Genomic DNA, 21,891 nt, shown 5'->3' with positions numbered 1-21,891 from the left:
TGTCATACGAGTAAGCGGCCAAGGTTGTTTTTGTTTACATTTTATTTTTTATTTGACGTAGAATTTCCGGAAATTTTGTTTGCTTTTATCTGTTATCAATTTATCGCCTTTTCTGTGTAGTTAAAAGAGATGAATTTTTTTAGATTTATTTTTATTTTTTATTTATTTGAAGTTTTACAAAGAGCTGCGTATCATTGAAGATTTAATTCCCTTTATGCAAATTTATGAGCCGAACTAAGTTATTGAAATTTAAATCAGCTTTACGCCAAGATTCAGGGCAGATTAGGTTTTTTTGAAGTTCGAAGATAGAAGAAGTTCCGTTTGCGTAGCCGGAAGCCGAGTTCGCGGCTAATTAATATTCTACGTTTCACGTTTATTCGTGCTGGAGGATTGTCGTAAAGTTTTGACCATGTAATAAGGTGCTTCAAAGAAAAGAGGTTTCCAGCGCCCCCATGAGTGTGTTTTCAACGTTTGTTCAAAGTGTAATTGTTGAATGGAAATTTGTAACTTTGTGTTTTGTGTAGGGATACCTTTTATTTGGATTACAAGTCCCATACATGTAATGTAGGTAAGTAATTAAGTTTTAATTTTAGTCTTTGCATAATAATTATTTGTTTTTGTATCATTGTCCTTGGGTGTGTTAGAATTAAATCGCACTTTTGTAATTTTCACTTAATTTCCGTGTATTTCATTCTAAATACGTCATTTCTAATTCAACTGTGTTTTTATTGGAGGCTTGCCTAAGGTCCATCTTCATTATTCAACATTTTGCAGTTCAGTTTGGAGTTTAAGGTATTTAGTCTAACCCACTATCTTCAAGATTTCGTAGTCGCATTCGTATCTGTTATAAGTAAACAGGTTAACTGAAAGCAGAGTCGAATCTCTCCTCTGTGCTGGGGAGGAGTTTTGTACCGTGATAAATAAACGTAAAGAGCTAGCTAGGGCTTTGTTTTGGTGTTTTGTGTACGGTCTTTCTGGCCTACGGACCAGTGCACACAGCAATATGCTATTAAATTTGTTTCGGTTAGATTCATTTAAATTGGGGAAAAATTTAAATTTAAAGTATCTGTAATTGCTTTTAAATGTTGTCACGTGTTTTCGAACTTGTGTAATTTGAGCAAGGCGAGTGTGTGATTTAACATTTTTTGTGTAAATAAGTAAAATTAAATTTTGTTTGTAAATCTTGTTTATTTGATCTGTTGATCAGTGTTTGCCTTGAATCTCTGTGCGACATTTTAGTATATTATATTTCTGTGTGTGTCAGACTGGGCGATCGGATGGTACACAGAGCAATATAAGTATAGGCAAACAAGTCAATTTTAAAACGTTATTTATCTATTTCTGTACGCCTCTATGACTTGATGTCCACGCTATTAAAAATGTCGCACGTGTTACAGTGTGGGAAGTCAACTAAAAGTAACTAACTTCTGTATATGAATATTATTTTATTCAACAGTAAAATGTTTCCATTGCAAATGTCAGGTTTGATATAAAAAATTGCAATGGTGCATTTTTGTGAATAAGACAATTTCTTGACCAAACATGTTTTATACCTCATTTCCTAGAAGTTGAATTGATTAATCTGCTACCTATTCCTTCATGCCATGTACCTACTTGCAACGTGAAAACGCAGTTGCCCTGTGCCTTGGCCAAATAGCGGTTACTAGGTGAATGCTGTAAGGATATGGGTTCTTGTTCTTCAGCTTCGCTTTATTAACACTTTACGTACACACTGCATCTAACGACACATAATGGCCCAATATAATTTACCCAGTTACTCAATAACAACCTTACGAAATACGCTACGTTTTCCAACCTAAATCGTCGACTTAGAAATGAAATTTAGAAAACTGAAATAGTTATTTTTTCCATAGTTATCAAACTATCTGATTCTTTTTGTCAAAAAATTGTATGCAAAGTGGTACCTTTTTTCACGATTTTTACTATGCGTTTGCCATGGCGTTTAGGCCTGCCTATGAACGTGAGCTCAATTTTTGAGTGACAGTAGATCGCGAATGTCAATGATATTATTCAATTATGGGTTATTAAGGATCAAAAAAAAATTTCGTGTACAACACGTGTTGGTTGTATTTTTTTCCCGGGATTCGCACTCATTAATCAAACTGCCAATTCATAGAAAAACTATCACTCTCAAAACTAGTTGTACAAATAACTATTTCCTAAATAGTGCGCATAAGAGCGCGCAGGTTAGGAACAACGTTTTTCCTACAATCGTTTAAGAACTAATCAAATCGAGTGCGCAAAGTGATCAATTTCCGCACTAGTGTAGGAATGTCATTAGATTGTAGGAAAAAACTAGCATCGTATGGTTGACGTAATAAATACCAGTTTGTACTTTCAGATTCCTTGTGCCAATTCAAACTTGAGAAATGAGAAGAAAAATGGTCTATATAAAAATAGAGGCCAAAAAGAACAGTAAAAAATAATATTCGTATCGCTAGCTCAGAATCATTAGATACTGAGACTGGTAAATTTAACCTACATTGAATATATGCCGGTGTCTGACTAGTATAACAGTTCTTCACATTAAAAAACAATGGTTTGTACAGATGCAGAAACTCGTGAAAAATCATGTGGTGTGTATTCTAAAACATTAGTAGAGCCTGGTTGGGGATAATCAGTTGTTGTATGTGTCCAATTTAAAGATAGTTGACATTTTGAGCCACATTTTATTGTTTACTTGATACACTTCTATTACAGGATATAATATAATAGAATCATCCTCGTATAGTGTGCGACCCACATCCTGTAACTAAAAATCATGTACATCACAATTCTCTTGAGCTTATTTTGTTTGTTCAGATATTCGCACACTTCGAAAGCTTCAGATTTATCAGGCTATTATTCGCATTTTTCTGATCCTGTACCTATTCCTTTGATTATTTCGAGTCTTTAGACTTTTCCGATTCTTTCTGTTAACAAGATCATCTTCCCATTTATACAGTTCCTCAGAGGCACGAGTTCCTTCGAACTTTAAAAGTTAAAAAGTCTTTGAATACTTTAGATTCTTCAAATTTTTCCGCTTCATCGGTCTTCGAATATCTTGATTTTTAAGACGTTTATGGACGCTTCTGTTTCTCCCAATTTTTCTCGATTCAAGTTTTGTAGATTGTTCCAATTCTTCAGAGCCTCCGGATTCTTTCGCTTATCCGAAATGATCATTTTTTCCAACGCACTGTTAGGATTTTACTGATTTTGTTCATTTCATTGGATTCATTTGTTTCTTGACGTTCTTTTAATAATTTTCCTTAGATTTCGTTTGATGTTTCAGGCTCGCCACATTCTTTAATTCTTAAATTACTGCAAGTAACCTATAGATTGATTATTTATTTAACCCATAGTGCCATTTAAAATTTGGAAGGTTACAATCAAATCAATAGAGGATGAAAAGATTAGAGAAAGAATTTTTGTAGATGTCGCCATTGAACCTAAAATTGACGGGTGCGAGTATTTACCTTGAACTGCCTTAAAACGGCTTGACTTCTTGGTGGTGATACTGAAATTTAATATGTTATTAACAAAATACCCTGTAAGGTATGTTGCATTCTTTTACCCTTCTTCTCACTTCGCCCCTTCACCTTCATCCCGCCCCTCTCTCCTCTTTTCTTTTTTCAAATTTCCGGCTAGTTACTTTTTCCTGCAGTTACTTAACCTGAGCGTGAATTTGTCGCCTCGATGGCATATTCCTCCTACGCCCGATTTTTCATTTAATAATTAAATAGTAATTAATTTTGCATTATGGATCTAAAGACTACATTTAATAACGGCATATTTTAATGTTATAGTTTAATTGTCATCGTTTTTTCTCGTAAGTAAAAATTAACTCACTACGATAGTATGTAACTTAACCTAGCTTTTTCAGCATGCTGCTCTTCAAATTTGTAATGTATACTTCTTGAATGTTTTGAATTTTTAATCTGTAATCTCCTTAAGGTACGTACTTTAATCCTGTAAATTTCATAAATCTATAATAGATTTTATAGCCAGAAGATGACCGTTGGTCGAAACTAGTCGCTGTTTTTACAATTGTTCTATTAAATTAGTATGGGGAAGGTTTTGTATCTTTTTGGGATTTAACGACTCGATTTCGTCTTCGATTAACCATCATCAAATTTGTTTTTTCTTATGGAAATCGTTTTTACTTTTTTTGTCATCTGATAGAACATTCCTGAACCACTTGGGCTACCGAGTTACTTGATTAAGGTACATCGATGACGTGCGCGTAAAAATCTTCTTATGTATATATTTATGTTTAATTCCTTGCAACGGTAAAAAGGCAATGGAGCGAAAAGGTGATAGAGAAGAGCATTTTTATTATGGCAGGTAGAAATGGTCACAAAGGATTCTGCAATGTGTTAATACAACAGTACTTTTCAGCGATTAGCGGGGGTCCGATGTGAAATGAAGTGCAAACCACATGAGTATTTAGTTAGGGCACATTTCCTTTTGAGACGCTGCGACTAAAACTACAAAATGATATCAAGCAAGAGGCCACTTGGAGTATTTGGGAAAGACAGAGAACTGAAAGCAATTTCATAATAGTCATACAGAGAAAACCTTGTTGGTGAAAGGGTAAATCGTATGGTGTGTAACACAAGACAATTTGTCCCTTTTAGGGGATTATGCACTACTTTCGTGTACTATTTTAGAGATATTTGTAACGAACTGAGTTGCCCAAATCGCTAATTTAAGCACTTGAAATGTTACAAAAAGGAGAGCAGGTTTAGACTAGGTACATACATATAAGTCAATTAGAGTTAAAGTTGTTATCAATTACCATAGATTATTGATAAAATTGATCTCTATTCGTTATGATGTTCAAAAAATGCAGCCTTATGTGTAAAAAAATAAAAATGCAAAGTAACACACGTCTAATATCTCACTTAACGATCCTGTCATATTTTACCAGAGTAGGTATATTAATGCAAATTACTTATAAAACTTTTGCAAACACGCCCACGCAAAAGATATCATTTTGGTGTTATAATTTTCATATAAATAACAATTTTAATATTATTCGGTGTACGCGAGAAATTAGATACACACATAAATAACACAATCTGATTCCCAAAACTGTTTTGTCATATTTTTTTTAGTAAAACATTGAAAAGCAAGATAATAAAATTTTTAGTCCATTGTTTTCCGCGCAAAACTTGACACGAGCATTAAATTCGCATTCCTACGAGTTCGCTTTTGAATTTTTAGCCGTCCATTATTTGACGAGATTTGTGGGGAATTAACAATAAAAATTGATAATCGTTTGTGATTTGATTAGGGACTGTCTCGTGAAGAGCTCGTGAGAATTAACAAATGCTTTCAGAAAGTAAAACAGAAACGCTTGCATTACAAGGGGATGTAGGTACTTAAAAATCGTACATTGACACTATTCTTATAAATTACCTATCTAGAGCTTTCGTTTTATTTATAACCAACTTGTCGTAATGATTGACTAAAACAGCACAAGTCCTAACGACCGTCTGCTAACAGTGTATGACATAATGCATAAATTTCTAACAAATAAACGCCAGAAATAAATGATAAATCAAACGGAAAAAAAAATAACAACTTGAAAGCTCTTCACTACACCGACCTTTTTATGGTCCTTTTGGTTTAACAACCACTCTCAAATAATGGAGGCAGCTATCAATTTGACGTTTTTTTTGTGCTAACGACCATCTCACACGTTTGTCGAACGCCTAAGGCGGTGGTACGAACACTAGGGGAGAACCAATTAGCAATGTATTATTCATTAACTACCCGGCTCACTGTTTCAAGATAAATAGAACAATATTTCTTAAACTTTCTTATGGGATGAAGGAGAGAGAAATAACAGCCGGAATTTTAATTACTGTAAGAAATACGATGAAATTCTCGCAGATCATTAAATGAATTATAAATTGACACTATTTGGTAGTGAAGTAACATTTTAAGTACATAAATTGACTTCATTAGTTTAACGGTACATTCATGAATAGATTTACACAGATTTTAGAGACATTTTCATACAAATGTATGTAAAGGGTATGGCGACAGCAGTCATAAGGTGATATGCTTTAAGTTATCGGTAATTATCCACAAAGGGTAAGGGATCCATAATGAACTAACTGATCGCGACGTCTTTAACATGTGTTCAATCTCCGTTTCTACGATAGTAATCTAATAAGAGACTTGTTGAATGATGTACCTCCCATTGACGAGTTGTAATGATGAAATTCGACGGAACTGCCGGAAGACAGACACCTTACACACAGCGCGTTTACGCAAATATTTGTTAATAAATGATTAGTGGTTTATTCAATATTATTGCTGCAGGTGCAGCAGTTTAACACAATTTACCCAATTGGTATAGCCTTGGCTGAAACCCCGCCCACTCAAAAATAAACGCAAAATAAATAAAGGCAAAATAAATGAAAACAGTGGTGAAGCTCAGGATGGTTTTTCAAGTGGGTGGAAACGCATAACGCATAAAATAAATAAATATATACATAAATAAATCAAATCTTGATGTATTTATGAACTTTTTACTGCACTTTATTTATTTATTTTTTACGTAATGTTTTCGCATGTACGTAGAAGTTTCATTTCAAGCTTTAATTTGATTTAAAAAATTACCAATTATGTTGCATTCTTTTTGGGTCATTTCCATTTAGCTATGCTAATGTTAGCATATCTTCACTACAGGGCGGATTTTAATATTTGTTAAAAGAATGTTAAACATTAATACAGGGTGTCATTATAAGTTAGGACATATTATAGGTGTTGATTTTTAATATGAGTTGTCCACAGGTGTGGGTGGCTTCCATTGGAGAGTAATATATACGGTGTTTAGATAATTTAGGGTATCTTGAAGATTTTGTACGTAGTTATATGGATTTGTTTATAGGTAGATGGCGTGGATTTTTCCACAGCTGTATGTAGTATTTTATATTTTAACAACTTGTAAGAAGTTGAGTTTAAATTCAATTACGACGTTGGTTGTCGGCTTGTGCGATGAGTCGAGGTGTTGCCATAATCTTTTATTAATTAAACATTGACGATGCGTTTGTTGAACAATAGCATAATTGGTTTTCGAGTCAAAATAATAGGGGTAAATCTCTGACCTCCTAGGTATGGTTGTCACTAAAGTGAATTAAACTGACCGGATATGCAAATGAGAATAAAATTAACTCTTCGTGATTATTTTGTTCGTCTTCAGTTTAGACACTATGTTTATAAGTTTATTTTAATTGTAACCTGGCTATGGAACTCAATCTTAGAACTACCCCCCTTTATCTTCGAATACATATTACGCTAATATTTCATTATGTTTATCCTCCTTTGAAGTTTATTATGACTATACAAGACAATGGTATTTTGCACTATCTTGTTTGAATACTGTTATGTGATGGGTCTCGACACCCCTATATTGTATAATTAGACAGGTTATGCCCTAGGCAAAAGCAAGCGCCTGAGCTCAAACCACGGACTAAAACTCCAAACATACTCCTGAATTGTTTTTATGGTGAGACAGGTCATGTCCTAAGAAATGGGGAAAGCGATTTCTTAGGCTCTTAATCGTGAACAAACCTGATATACATATTATGTGTATTCTTCGTACCGTGCGCCTTTCGTATGAATGTCGCACTCCGGTACATAACAGTCTTAGTATATCATTTTATTTCCGTGAAATATTGTGGTACAATATTTTAAATATCAGTGTAAAATATCGATTATGAGAGAGATAAAATTCTCCGATGTTGTCATACGGGTTGAAAACTATAATGCAAAATTATAAAATTCTAATGGGAAAAGAAGTGAGAAAACAAATAGTACATATCCTCTTTTTTCCTTCCTTGTAATAAATGAAGTCCCTAGAGCTATTCTCGTGTGATTACGAGAGGTTAACTCTGAATTGAATGGTATTTGATTTTTTTTTTAAATTAAGTATCGCTTTTCCCATTTCTTCCGTTTTATTAACCGATCCTAGTAAGGATAACACAGACCGGGATTATGTAACAAGTCTGTGCAGAGTGCAGCTGGAGGGCTAATTTCATTCTACATCGAAGAAACGTTCTCAGGCTGGGATTATATAGCCGGTCCGTGTAGATAGAGAGAAGAGCATTTTTATTTTGATTAAAATCAGTAACAGAACGTATTAGAACTCCTGGTGCACAAATAATAAAGGTAGTTATGAACAATTGTCGTTCGATCCAGTTGTAGTTTTGCCGTTTTTCATAGTATTGCCATTATAGTTGTTTATCACGATATATATTTGAACTAACGTCACAGTGTATGATTTAACTACAAACTTATTTAAGAGTATTTTACGCTCAAGCGCTATTTAATTTTGTATACTTATGTAAAGGCGATCTAACAACCTTCTTGCAATTTCATCAAGTCGGTGGAGACCAAGTGCCAGCACAATTTAGACTTGCGCCTGCAGATCCATAACATATTAATGTATTGCAGTTTGATTTGTTGTTATTATACAGGGTGTTTCTAAAAATACAATTAATTTTCATTTAGTGCCTGGCGGTATTCCTTATACAGCGTGTTTATTTCCTTTACAAGTAAAGATGAATTTTCTATCAATGCGAAGTGTTGTAACGGTGTATTTTTTTCATTATAAAGCAGCCAATATTTACTTATCGAAAGATCCTCGTAACAGTCATAACCTTCGAAGAGATGACTCCATCTATCTTTGCAATTTTAACCACGCAATTTTAGCGCGCGTTGGTTATCGATTGCTCACATTCGTCTTCCTTTTTTGTTTGTGAACTCTAACAGTGTAGAAAAACAGTTAGTAGACAACGCATGGAATAAATTTGCCGCCATCCATCGTTTCTTAACATTTGGCGATTAAATTCGTTTTGTTGGGGTCCGCTTTGATTCTCGGACGGATTTTCCCTTGACTCCTACACGGGGAGGGTATAATTGCGTCTTTTTCGATTGATATTTGCCATAATATAATTTGATTTTTCTTTTAGGTTTCAAGTTTAGTTCGTGTTGTAGGGTTCAAAGTCTAGTTGTAATGTATAGTACCAATTTAAGGACCAGCTTCAGTTCGGAAACGCAAAGTACCTACCATTCTGTCGGCTGCCAACATCTTTTGGCATATCTACCACCTTATGATATTGAGCCGCCATTTGCTGAAATGGAGTCATGCACCAGATTTGATGTCAAGGATTCGATCGTTAACTATGAGACAACTTCTGTAGCTGTTTAGCGGAATAATTCATCATTATTTTGCCACTTCAGGGATATAAGGAATCACATTCAATTGGTTTGTTAACTTCAGTACCGACCTATTTATTATCTATGCGAACTCTGTTATGGTCGAGTTTTACACGCGAATATTATGGTAGTCCGCCACTTCCCTCTGGAGAGGTTGGCCAAGTCAGTTTGGTACTTATGATAGAAGCTTAATACGAGTAAGGCGAGGGCATTGATCGGTTTATTGCATTCCGAGCTGTGCGACTTGGGAGTTTTCTTTTGTTTGCAGGTTTATGGATCCGAGAACTGAGCTCACTTCTCTGGATGACATGTCATTTACATTAAGGTAAGCGTTGCTTTTTTGTTTTACTTGTATTTGGCCCATACGTGCGAATTTGTCTTCGGAACAACAATTTCTTTGTGGAAACCTATTTTAAGATCCAATAGTCAATTTAATCGATCATTCGTGATTGAAGTTTTGTTTAACTAGGAATTTTCAATTGTAAAATCAAGTTACTAAGATTTTGTGCAACGTAACTCATAATTTTGAACATTTAAATATTTGTGTATTACGATATCCCATTGTGAGGACCATTTTTATTTTGCCATTTAATAATGACATTAAACCAGCATTTTTTGGTGTCTAAATTCACTTGTCTTTGGAATATTCACTGCACTGTCCCCTTTTTAAAACTGTTCTCTCTGGAAACATGGACGACGGATGTGTCGGAGCTACAGACCGAGACGACTCGATAGTCGCGAGCGGTCTCAATAACGTACTTGTACGATAATCCTCTCGTGTATCTTCTACTCTCAAAGAAAAGATCGTCAACCGTCTTACGAAACGGTTGCTTAGTTTGGTCCATTCTGCCAGTCAGTCTACTTTACATATTTATGTGTCACACCCTACATATATTAATCTCCTGCTATTATTCTGTTTTGCATAAATTGAGAAAGGATCAAAGAGTCTCTAAAAATTATAGTTTTCCTATACTTTGCAGTGCACGGTAAATAGTTGAATCGGATATGAAAAAATAAAGTAACATAAAACAGCTATATAATAAAAAGAACTGCAGAATATTACAGTAAGCACCAAGATCGAGGGTTGTAACCGTCAATCCCTAATAGCCACGGTAATGCCCGTGTAAGTACTCTTTGGTTGAAAGGCATCAAAATTGAATTAAGTAATCGATACGTTGTTACCTTAATTCTAGCGTCAGTAATCAAAGTGACAACAGCTCGCTCTTGATATTTAGTGTCACAAGTAATTGAAATTGAGTTATCCTGCACAAAAATGCGAGCAGCAAAACTACACCCGCGTAACAAGCGAGGTGAAAAATGAGGCATGATACAATGGTTCTCATAATACAAATATTACTGTTTTTCGTCAATATATTTCTAAGAGGTAGGTATAGGAAGTCACCACTCTTTTCATGCTCCAGATACTTTTCCGTTTTACCATCCTCCTCCTCTATATCATCAGACACATGTTTTATTTCTATGCCCTCGATTCTTTCACATCTTTTTTCTTATTATCTCTCCCCCATCGTTCCAATAACCGAGACGATATTCGTTTACGACGGAGCACAGGAAACGTCTTCGTTTATACATAAAAATTATTAGTCATCATATTGCAATATTAATGGACCATACGCTTCCACGCTAATTGGAAGACATAAAATATAATAACGTGGGCCTTATATAATTAATTTAACGTCTCAGAACTGCTACGTTATTGCCGCATTGATGAAACGAGGCACTAAATATTTCACCTTCATCAGGTTTTAGAAAAATAAATTTATCCATAAAATTCCTATATTTTACTTCCTTATAAACGTGTTCCATAAAAATTTAGGACACGAGTACCTGATACCGCTATATTCCCAGATCAAAAATAAAAATACAGTGCAATACTTACATTTTGATAGACGTGTATGAGTGAGTAAATTTTGTAATACACATCTAAAAAAATGAAAAAGATCTAAAGTCGTTTAGATCGCAAACCTGAGGTCTTATCCACGATTACCACTATAAAAGCAAGTAAATGTATATCGGTTACCAAAAGGGGCAATTAGCAATGCGCCAACTACAACTCTTGAGAACAAGTGCAATTAGAGTAAAGTAATTATTAGAACATTGCACATTTCCTTAAATTTATGAATAAAAAATGAGATCAAATAATAATGAAGTGTTTTATTCCCTCTGCAATCATACCCAAAATTAAATGGCACCCTTTTTATTTTAAACCTCTTTACCGCAATTATAGCGCGTGGCATTCTACCCATTAACACATTTAGCTCTTACTGTATGAAATAATCTACGCGAACGTACTACCATACAATTAAAATGTTGCTTCGTTAAAATTCAAGAACAGTGTACTTATTAAAATAATAAAGTAACCCCGCTTCTATTGTACCCCTTGTTCACGTTTTTGCGCATTAACAGTGAGAATTGTCAATATAAGTAATGAAGTTTATTTGGTTACACACATAAAGGAAATATCTTACTGACAAGAACAAATTGCGGAGAGTGGAAGTTTACGAATCCTACTTAGGGGTAAACGCAATGATAGTTCCAAGAACATAGTATCTATGCTGATTACCCAGTTATTGACAATTTGTTAATGTGGCTTGTATTTATTAATTATTATGTTCGAGAATGACATATAAATTTGCTTTGCACATTTCTGCTACACTTAACATTTCTTGAATAAGTATACGAAATCAATATATTTATTTGTATGCTTCATATTGGTCAACTATACAGAGATTTAGTACTTTTGTTCACAATCATGAGGCGACACTTTCTTCCTGTTCTCCTTAGCAACGGACATTAAGAAATTACGCAGTAGGAATTAAGAAATATTCTGTCGACAAAGCACTGATATCATACTAATAGGCATTGCCTATCTAATTACACATTACTCCATCAAGTCAATAGTAAAAATTCACTGTGTACAAGTGTAGTATTTAAACGTCAAGTTACGTGAGGTATCAAATAGCTTGTTAAGTTTGTCAATAAATAATTACCTGAATCTCAAATAGATCAAACCTACCATCATAAACCTAGCAGGTATCCTTTGTGATCAAATTGGAATGAAAAAAAAACCATTTGTTTAAATGGATACACTGAATTTAACAGTTTTCCATACCAATTTTCGGACCGAACCCTCATATCATCCCGATCGAACTTAAATAAAATAATAAATAATAAATTATATATCAACCATATTGGTAAAAAAAATACCAAATTTTTCTCAGATAATTATGTCAGAGATACTGAAATAAACTTTCATATTTCATGCAAAAGGGGTTGAATTATTTTATTTTTGTTTTTACAAAAACCTGCATCTTCGTTTATTAAATAAACTATTTTTTTCCGACAGCTAGCTCAATATATCAGCAGCAGCACTTTACCTATTTTAGGTGAATTCTTATTGGAAATTTCTCCTTCAATCTGAAACCATCCTTTTAGAGATCTTTACCGCAATTTAATTTGAAATTGTCATTTACCTGTGAATTAGAAATAAACTTAAAGTTTCAAATTTGAACAATACTTATATGTATGCGTAATTTATCACCTAAAATTTCTTTATTCCCATTTTATACGACAAAATCGGTAATTAATGGACCATGAATTTCGAAGATTTATTGAAATTCTGAATTACGAAGATAAGGTTGCTTTCCTTACTTTTGAGCTTAATGGACTTGAGTTTTTACCCCCGCACGTCAGTAAGGTAGGTATTTCATTGGGGTAAAAAATGACCCCCCACTATTTTTTCGGAAATATACGCTTTGAAGCACCAGGAATCCGAATCAAATAAAATCTAGATGATGTCGATCGGTCTGTCGGCCGTCTGTCTGGATGTACTCTCATTTTCGACTGAACCGATTGGAACCAAAACGAAGAGCTGAAAAGCTTTTGGGCAGAATCGCGCAAGCGCAAGTGCGCGAAACTCTCATTTCCGGCTAAACGCCTGAACCGATTGGAACCAAATTATTTGGTACACGTATTTTTAGACATAAAAGGGCAGAATCGCAAATGCGCAGGTGGAGTGATTAAAAAACTTTGAGCTAATTAGAGTAAACCATGAAACAAAAATCTGACTTTTATATCCGGTTAAAATTCAATAGGTTTATAAATTTACAAGTTATATTTAATTGAAAATTTACTCATCGGTTAAATTGTTTAAAATCATATTGTTTAACTTTGACTCTGATAACTGCCGTCAAGAAATTGAAAACAATGGTTTATTATGACAATGATTTTTTTAAAGAGATTTAAGCAATTGGTTTTATAGATCAACAACCAATAAGACTAACCTTGTAAACATGGATCTTCTAGTAAATAAACAATTGGAATCTGGAGCAGCAACTAGGCAGGTCTTAAATACATGGACGACGTTCTGGACTTTGACATTGAGGACAGTGGTGAATTTGATGTACTTTAAATTTAATTGAAACTTCTTCTTCTGGTAATATTTGGCATAGATTTCGGGGTTAATTTCATAAACAAACGATGTAGAGATTTACTCTCGTAGCGGAGTTCCGCAGTTATTTTTTTTTGTAAATTGTAGTTTAATTTAAACGTAAGAGCAAAGACTTTCAACACGACAGATTTGTTTTACATAGAAATTTTTATAAATGTTCTAACCAAATTACTAATTAGTTACTACTTACTAAGATTTTAACCTGAGCGTGGTAACGTTCATTTAGCTCAACTTCGTAATTTAATATACGAATGCGAAATGTTCTTTCAGGGGACTCTTTTCTAGACTCTTTTACTTGACGTACTCTTTCTCGACCAAACAATAATTGTCTTTATTTATGAATTTTTCATCCCTACTCAGTTATGGAGGTTTAATTTTCTTTCCGGCGTTAAAATATCGATCTGATATCTCTTTGGGATTTTTTTTAAACGTGAAGCAACACTTTGTTTAGGGTTTACTTTGTTAGACTTCTAATGGAAACTTAGTTATCGGTGACAACCAGAAAAAATATTAAATATTAACCCCAAAAGTCAGTTTACTTCTGGTATCTGCGATGCTGAGAGCTTAATTAATTCTTGATTTTCTATTCGGATTGATCGCCCCTTTGTACCTTAGCCATTTTTTGACGCCCAAAATGGCGGATTATTCTTCAAAATGGCAATATCTAAATTTTCACTGATTACTGCCTTTCTTATTACTACCAATCACAGACGGCTGATAAAGGTCGTTAATTATTTCCGTCTTTCGGAAAATATATCCAAAAACTGCAATGTGAAAAATCAGACCTAATTCTAATTATGGAACTACTTACTTCCAAAAACAAAAGATGGCTACTGGAGATGAAGAAATATTCTACAGATGCTAATTTTCTAAACTACGTAACTCGTTATTCAATTATCTTAAAACATATCATTAACGTAGCACGTACTTCGCACTTTCAGAACAAGATTTTAAGATCAAGTAACAAAGTCAAAACGACATGGGATGTAATCAATCAACAGTCAAAACAACCCAAGCCGCTTCACGAAAACATTGTTTTGGAAGTCGAGGATGAAACTTGTGCCGTATTTCGATATCAAAAAGGAAATGAACAATAAAACTGTTCTGATATCAAAAAAAAAAATAAAGTACCCACATGCACCGGCTAACTTTCTTTATTGAGTGGTTTCTAATCTGCTACTCGTAAGTTGTAATTAAGCTACTTGCGATTGTTAGTGGCTGTCTTCTTGTCTTCTTCCGGTTGGTCCGGCTCTGGGTGGATGGTTACGTAACACGTCCTTAATTTGGAATGGCGAGGCGATTGGTCCGATGCTCGGTATATTATAATTAGGTAGGTATAACAATAACCAAAACAAAGAAGCTAAAATATGAGTATAATTAATAAATTATTGAAATAAAGTGAAAACGCACTTACGGTTTCAAACCCTTCTTAGCCCATAATAGCTAAATTTTTAAATTGAAAAAAATGACTGAAAAATCGGGGTATAAATATTTGATATCTGGAGAGCGCCAGAATAGGACTTTACTTTCCGCTTTTTTTTGATTCTCTATGCATTGGGAAATCCTGGCGCCAAAAGCTCGACAAATTCAATCTTTAAAAACATAGGCGTAACATTGCGTTTTAATAAAAGTTTCTTAAAATTGTTACAAACTCTTACTTTCCCTGGCGAGGTGGCCTCGGCCTTCAATAACTTTTTTACAAACATTGCTGTGGATTTAACAAAACATATATACCAGTTAACATCAGACCACTTTCCTCAAACGCTAACTTATGTAGATCATTTTTCATTCACCCAGTTAATGTTGATGAAATTGACAACTTAATTAAGGGTTTAATTAACAACAATTCTGTTGGAAATGACAACATTCCGTTATTTTTAATTAAAGAAAATCGGGATTTGCTAAAGTACCCGTTAACTGAAATTATAAATTCTTCTTTTTCTAATGGAATCCATGAAAGCACGGTTACTACGCTATCTTCAATCTCATAACTTAATTGCAAATAATCAATACGGTTTCCAGCAAAATAAGAACACCTCAGTAGCGATTTGAAATTTTATGGAGAACATAGTTAAAGTTATGGCGGAAAAACAATTCGTTTGTGACCTTTCCAAGGCGTTTGATTGTATTGACCATAATATCATGTTAGAGAAACTTTCAAACTGCGGCATCAGAGGTATAGCTGCTTCGTGGTTTCAATCTTACCTATGTAATAGGCAACAGTTTACAGAAATCACCACATTATCAGAGAAAGGTATATTTCAGAAAATGTACTCCGATAAAAATTTCGTTCGAAGAGGTGTCCCACAAGGCAGCGTGCTGGGTCCTATTTTATTTCTAATTTATATAAATGACTTAATAACTTCCTTTCCAGACTAAAATTTAACATTGTTTGCGGACGATACTTCCATTGCCTTTCAGGGCACGTGTCTAAATACTTTGCATGATTATGCTGCAAATAAGGTGTCTGAAATACAAAAGTGGATGTACCGTCATAAACTAATCCTCAATTTCGATAAATGCTTTTGCGATTTTGTTTAAAACTTCTAAAGCACAACAGTTCGACTTCCATTTAAATGTTGGAAATCAGATAATTAAATCTGTGGATAACACAAAATTCTTAGGTGTTACGATAGATGAAAATTTATCGTGGTCATCACATGTCACTAATTTATGTCCAAAACTAGCAAAGGCTGTTTACCAAATCAGGAAGATAAGAGACAGTTTAGGAGCAGCAACGGCGAAGATTGTATATTACTCTGCATTTGAAAGTTTGCTTGCATATGGGTTAGAATTTTGGGGAAATAGTGTTCATGCTAATGCCGCGTTTAAGTTACAAAAACAAGCAGTTAGAACTTTGCTGTATATAGGCAAACGCGACACTTGCAGAGAAAGATTTAAATCGCTAAATATATTTTCCTTAACGAGCCTTTATGTCTATAAAATATCTATTATCATTTTCAAAAACAAACAATCTCTCACTAAATCGTCCGACGTCCATGATTATCCTACAAGGTCAAATACTCAATTAAGACTTCCAAAAGTACACCAATCGCTTTTACAAAATTGTCCTTCCTATATAGGCATCAAAATCTTCAATCACCTGCCTGACTACATAACATCTAAGCAATCATTAACCAAATTTAAACGCAGCCTGAAATTATGGTTAAAATCACAGGAATTTTACTCATTAAAAGAGTTTTATAGCTTTCATGATACTAATCCCTAGTTCACATTTCATCATCCATATTATTTCTATTTCTATTCACATTATTGAAGGAAAAAAAAATTTATTCTTTTTTAGTGACTGTATAAACGCTCTATTTTCTTCCCGACACCTGTAATAGGTTTCTTCTGTTTATTTTATAATTTTATTTATACTGTAATTTATTGGTTTGTACAGAAGTAGGGAATAAATCATTATTATGGTCGGTGTTTCTTGTGATAACTCAGGTCTAGCCTGGTTAACTAATCGCACGGATTAAAATCAAGTAACGATTAGTGTCTGTGTCTGGTGAAGATATGTAGGGTTATTGGAAATCTAGGGATAGTATGTAATTCATACTTACCAACATAGTTATTATTATTATTATTATTATTAATAAATGGGTTTCAGCTTACGAGATAGAGATATGGCATAACCCAAAAAAACGTGTTAACAAAGAGCAATTATATAAAAATAACTTTACCTCAAGAGGAATACAGCTTTTCGCATTCGCGTAAAGACGCTTAGATAATTAATTAAACAATTTTAGCGTGATGAATCTGGAATTTTCCAATTCCAATCGACATTCTTTTCAAACACAGACCTGTCATTACCACGACAAAAGCAAAAGTGAAAGTCATATCAATGCCCATGGTACCAACTACTCTAAACAAACTAAGACTCATTCAGTCAGTCACACAAACCAGAGTATATTCACCGGAACTTTCCACATGATCGTTTCACTTCCGGATTTACCGGATGTGGATAGCAACTTTCTTAATAGAACACCCTGTATTTTATTGCATTCTCGAAATCTGCATGAAAATCTACGTCGTTTAATACTACATTTTCCTACACGAAGTTTAAAAAATGTTTGACGTTTGACTGCTTTTCTGTAGGGCCCTGTACCTATGACCCCATTGGTTTGAATTTAAAGACGGCTTCCAAAATCAATAATACTAACTTGATGGTACATGAAAATAAATTTTGTTTACCCTTCTACAGAGTTGTTGTTGACTAATGGTCAACTTGAATAACATCACACCTTAAACATTTTTTTAAAATGAAATCTGCGTTATCTTTTTGCACATTCAAATGTCGCAAAAAATTCTACATCGATCAATTATTACATTCTATCTGTTATGCTTTTCGTTTTATTTAAGATAAGATTAAAATAACATGTAGAAAAGCGCTATAAAAATATTACATTTGCCATTACTGTAGGGAGTGTGGAAATTGCCCGCTTTGGTCACGCAAAATAAACGCTAGAATGTTGCAATATCGCTCGATTGTAAAAATCACTTCTAACTTACTATAGGTGAGTGGTGAGTCTTTATAGTAAATAGTGATTGAAAACACACTACTTCCCTCCTTATTACAAAACTAATAAATTGCAATGTACGTAGGATCCGTCACCTAAATTGGTACATTTTTATATCTGTTCGCTGCAATTATTTGTATACCATTTTCTAATACTTTTTTAGAACAACAAGGACTGAAAAATTTGAATAATTAATAGCCAGTATAATTGCAATGTAGGTAGTTAGCAAATTTAGGCCTAGATACAACTCCGCATAGGTACGCACGAAATTTGGTAACTCCCCCTTACATCTATTGGAAAATTTGAGGGAGCTTTTTTGTGCATATTGAGCAAAGTTTATAAACTTCAATTGGTTCGCTCGCCTCAAAGTGAATTCTGCAGTAGGTAATTACAAAGTTCTCCGCGCGTTTTTTACGTTGGCTTTGCTACTGTTATGCAGTGATGCCATTAAAGGAAAATTTGCAATTAAAATTAAGGAATTTATCAAAATCACAGCGTGGGATTCGTTATGTCAAGATACATTAACATAACATTAGTGCCTGCTTTAACGCAGTTTTGGTAACATTTAATCGATGCCTAACTAAAACGTACCCGAGACTAAACTTCGCAGCAAATTCACGTTAATTTAGTATTATGACATGGCGTAGCAGTTTAAATAAAAGATTTGTTTAAACTACAGTGATCGTAAAAAAATAAGGGCGTATTTTCGATTTTATGATGGAATACAAATCTATTTTATAACAGCTTCTATTGTGTGTACTTGGAGAGCTTAGAAAAAAGTTTTATTACGGAATGCGAGAATAAATCGCTAAATTCTATTTAAAAGTTTGTTTCCTATCGAGTTCACGTTTCCCAAATAGCTCTTTGAAAAATGTCGATTAGAAACGCGAGTTTAGCGTTCATTCGGTACATAAAAGTTTATTAGTATGTGTCAAGAATAATGTAAGCGTCCTGGGATGGGGATTGGAAATCAAATCCAATCAAGCTCTCTCACTGCAATAAAATCGAAGGGGTATGTCTCTCGAACGTTTATTTTGAGTTTGTTTCATTTGAAAGGGTTAAAATTTAGCAAAAGCTTACTATACTTTATCATGAATGTATGTATGATGCAGAAAGCAACTTCTAACTTATAATAATACAGCTTTCGTGTCGTCTTCACGAAACTTCCCAGGACTAAATCCGCGTCTTAGATAAGGAGAACTTCACACCGGTTTGGCATCACTGCTAAGCTACTGGATTATTCATAAGTTTAAGCTAGTTTGTAACTCACTTTCGTCGGTTGTGGAGCACACCATTCTGTAGATTGGTAGGTAATCACTTGCTCGTTACTTGCCCGTTTGGGCGTTTGCATACATTCGTAAACTACTTACTATACGACGTCTTTTAGTTAAAATTCAGTCACCATGCAAATGAAAGAATCATTTTCTTAAAGCGCTCTCCGAGTAGGTAATGTATTTTATACACTCCTCTCCCTAAATCTGGGCATTATTTAAACATTTTGTTGTAGGGAATAGCTTTCGCTCCTAAGTAATTTATCTTGTTTAATTCTTTGTTAGTGAGTTTTACCTTTCGTAATTGCGAAAGGAAAAATATAGCTACAGTATTTTCTCCAAATGGGGCAATTTTTAGGGAGCACGTTTCTAAACGAAAAATTAGTTTATTGCATAAAACATTATACTCGAATAAATAACAGTAAAACCTGTACGCAGCAACCTATTTAGTACTATATAACCTGACTCGATTTGTCATACTTACGCTATGATACTCGAGAAATCTCTACAACATTACGCCCCATTTCATACGATAACAAAAGCTACAAAGAAAAAACATCAATAATCTAGAAGTGATGAGGGGGTGTGGTAGGGTCGTACGTTGAAGCACTGTTCCTCACCGAGCTCCATCATGGAGGGGCCATCAATCAGCTGAGGATTACGGGCCGACTGTTATTAAGAACGTTCGTATGAGACCTGCTACCGTCTGCAAGCACCTTAGAAATATTACTGTCTTTTTATTCCTTAAAACTACCGCAAGCTCAATCTTTAAACGAGAAAATATTGGTTGAAAGGTAAATAGAGTTTTTTATCTACGTCCCTTGCCTTTAATTAGTCCCAAATTGTAGATAATGTTCATTTTCTTTGATATAATCAGACTGTTTATTCGAATCGACATGAAGTAAATAAATTACTAATTAAGGTGTTTACCTCCATTTAGCTCTAAGTTTATGTTTGAAATACTTTTTATTTGTAAATTTTCCATTTATACAGGTTTCCCGTACACATAATATAGTAATTGCCGTCTTTACTTTATAAAGATCTAGAGACAAAGTAATAAATATTATTCTCCCTTAACTCACCATACACATACTAACAAATCTTCTGTGGGGCTAGCACGTTAGTTGGTATTAATACACAACCGCCATACATGAGAAACGCACATGAAAGGTTGACGTTTGGTAGGTGTTTCTGACCAAAGGGTTGTGAAACTATTTAGATTATTCCCTTTAAAATAAGGTCATTTGCGTTGTGTTTCAACTTCAGATGTTCTCATAATCTTTTACGCAAGTTTAGCATGTTGGGTAACACTATACAATACTATCGATGGAATATGTGAGGAGAGATTTTACAAAGAAGTGACATTGTGGGTAATTTTGCAAGTTTCAATTAAATTTTAATATAAAATTTCAAATGACTACTGTACTAATAAGTAATAATTTACTGCTATTCTAAAAGTAGCGGAACAAGGGGATTATGTGCACAGCGGTTTTAACCTCCTCAGTACTGTTTCTTGATATGGTGGAGGGGCTCAGTTGTGGCATAAAAGGTAATTACTAGTACGCTCACCGTACGACATGAGAGACACACCAACCAAAAATGTGTGTGTCATGGTCTTAAGTTTTTGATCACGGTCGTGGCCTTGATATTTCTCTGGCCACGTGACAAGGTCCTGGCCTTTGGATTGGTGAACTTGATGAAGAGGATTTCCCGGTTGCGTATCTAAGAAGTGATCTTGTTTATGGACCAAGATCGTGCTCTTGGTGCCTTAACTATGGCGTGATCTTGTTTTTATGGTTCAATGTATGATATGAGTGTGAACAAAGCAGAAGCAAAGCGTTCAATAAATAAATAAGATGCGAGAAAGATGCTGTATTGCAAAAGGGGATTTCCCAGGTTACATAACTAACTAAATGTGTCGTTGTATTATGATGCAAGGTCGTGCTCGGAAATTTCCCGAGTTTTTGAGTTCAATTTTACAGTTCAGGCTGTCTCAAAATACACAAACGAACGATAAAGAGGATTATTGATAGAGACAAAAAGATTTTAAAATTAATTAAAAATTGAATCGAGATTCCTGTACCATTTCTTCGGAATTTTGAGTCTTCAATTAAAAAAAATAGGTGGATTGTTTTAAGATTCATTAATTTGATCTGCATTTTGAGTGTGTGGTTTTGCTTTTAATCCGTGAAACTGCAAAATTTCCAAGTGCATAAAGCCTCTTTGGCGTCCTAACGCTATCTTCTAAAGTATTCATCCGATTTTTGATCCAATTAGTAACTCAACTCCCTTTCACCAAGCGTACGACTTTTTCATAGTGGAAAAAGGTTTCGGCCTTGACGTAATGAGAGAAATACGTGACTAGAGAAATACTAAGATCAAAACTCAAGGT

The 21,891-nt window shown here is 34.2% G+C and overlaps 1 protein-coding gene across 1 annotated transcript in view; it reads left to right on the top strand.

Moving 5' to 3' along the window:
- The first annotated feature begins 516 nt into the window (after positions 1-516).
- Positions 517-21,891, top strand: part of LOC116166723 — a 47,733-nt gene continuing 26,358 nt past the window's right edge. Inside the window, exon 1 of the mRNA XM_031481801.1 lies at positions 517-568. The gene's annotated coding sequence lies outside the window, so the exon portion shown is untranslated. The remainder of the gene's footprint in view (positions 569-21,891) is intronic.

This window comes from Photinus pyralis, unplaced genomic scaffold (assembly GCF_008802855.1).
Source record: "Photinus pyralis isolate 1611_PpyrPB1 unplaced genomic scaffold, Ppyr1.3 Ppyr1.4_LG3b, whole genome shotgun sequence".
NCBI lineage: Eukaryota > Metazoa > Arthropoda > Insecta > Coleoptera > Lampyridae > Photinus > Photinus pyralis.
Note: the sequence above shows the minus strand (reverse complement) of the source record. Positions and strands in the feature narration are given on the sequence as shown.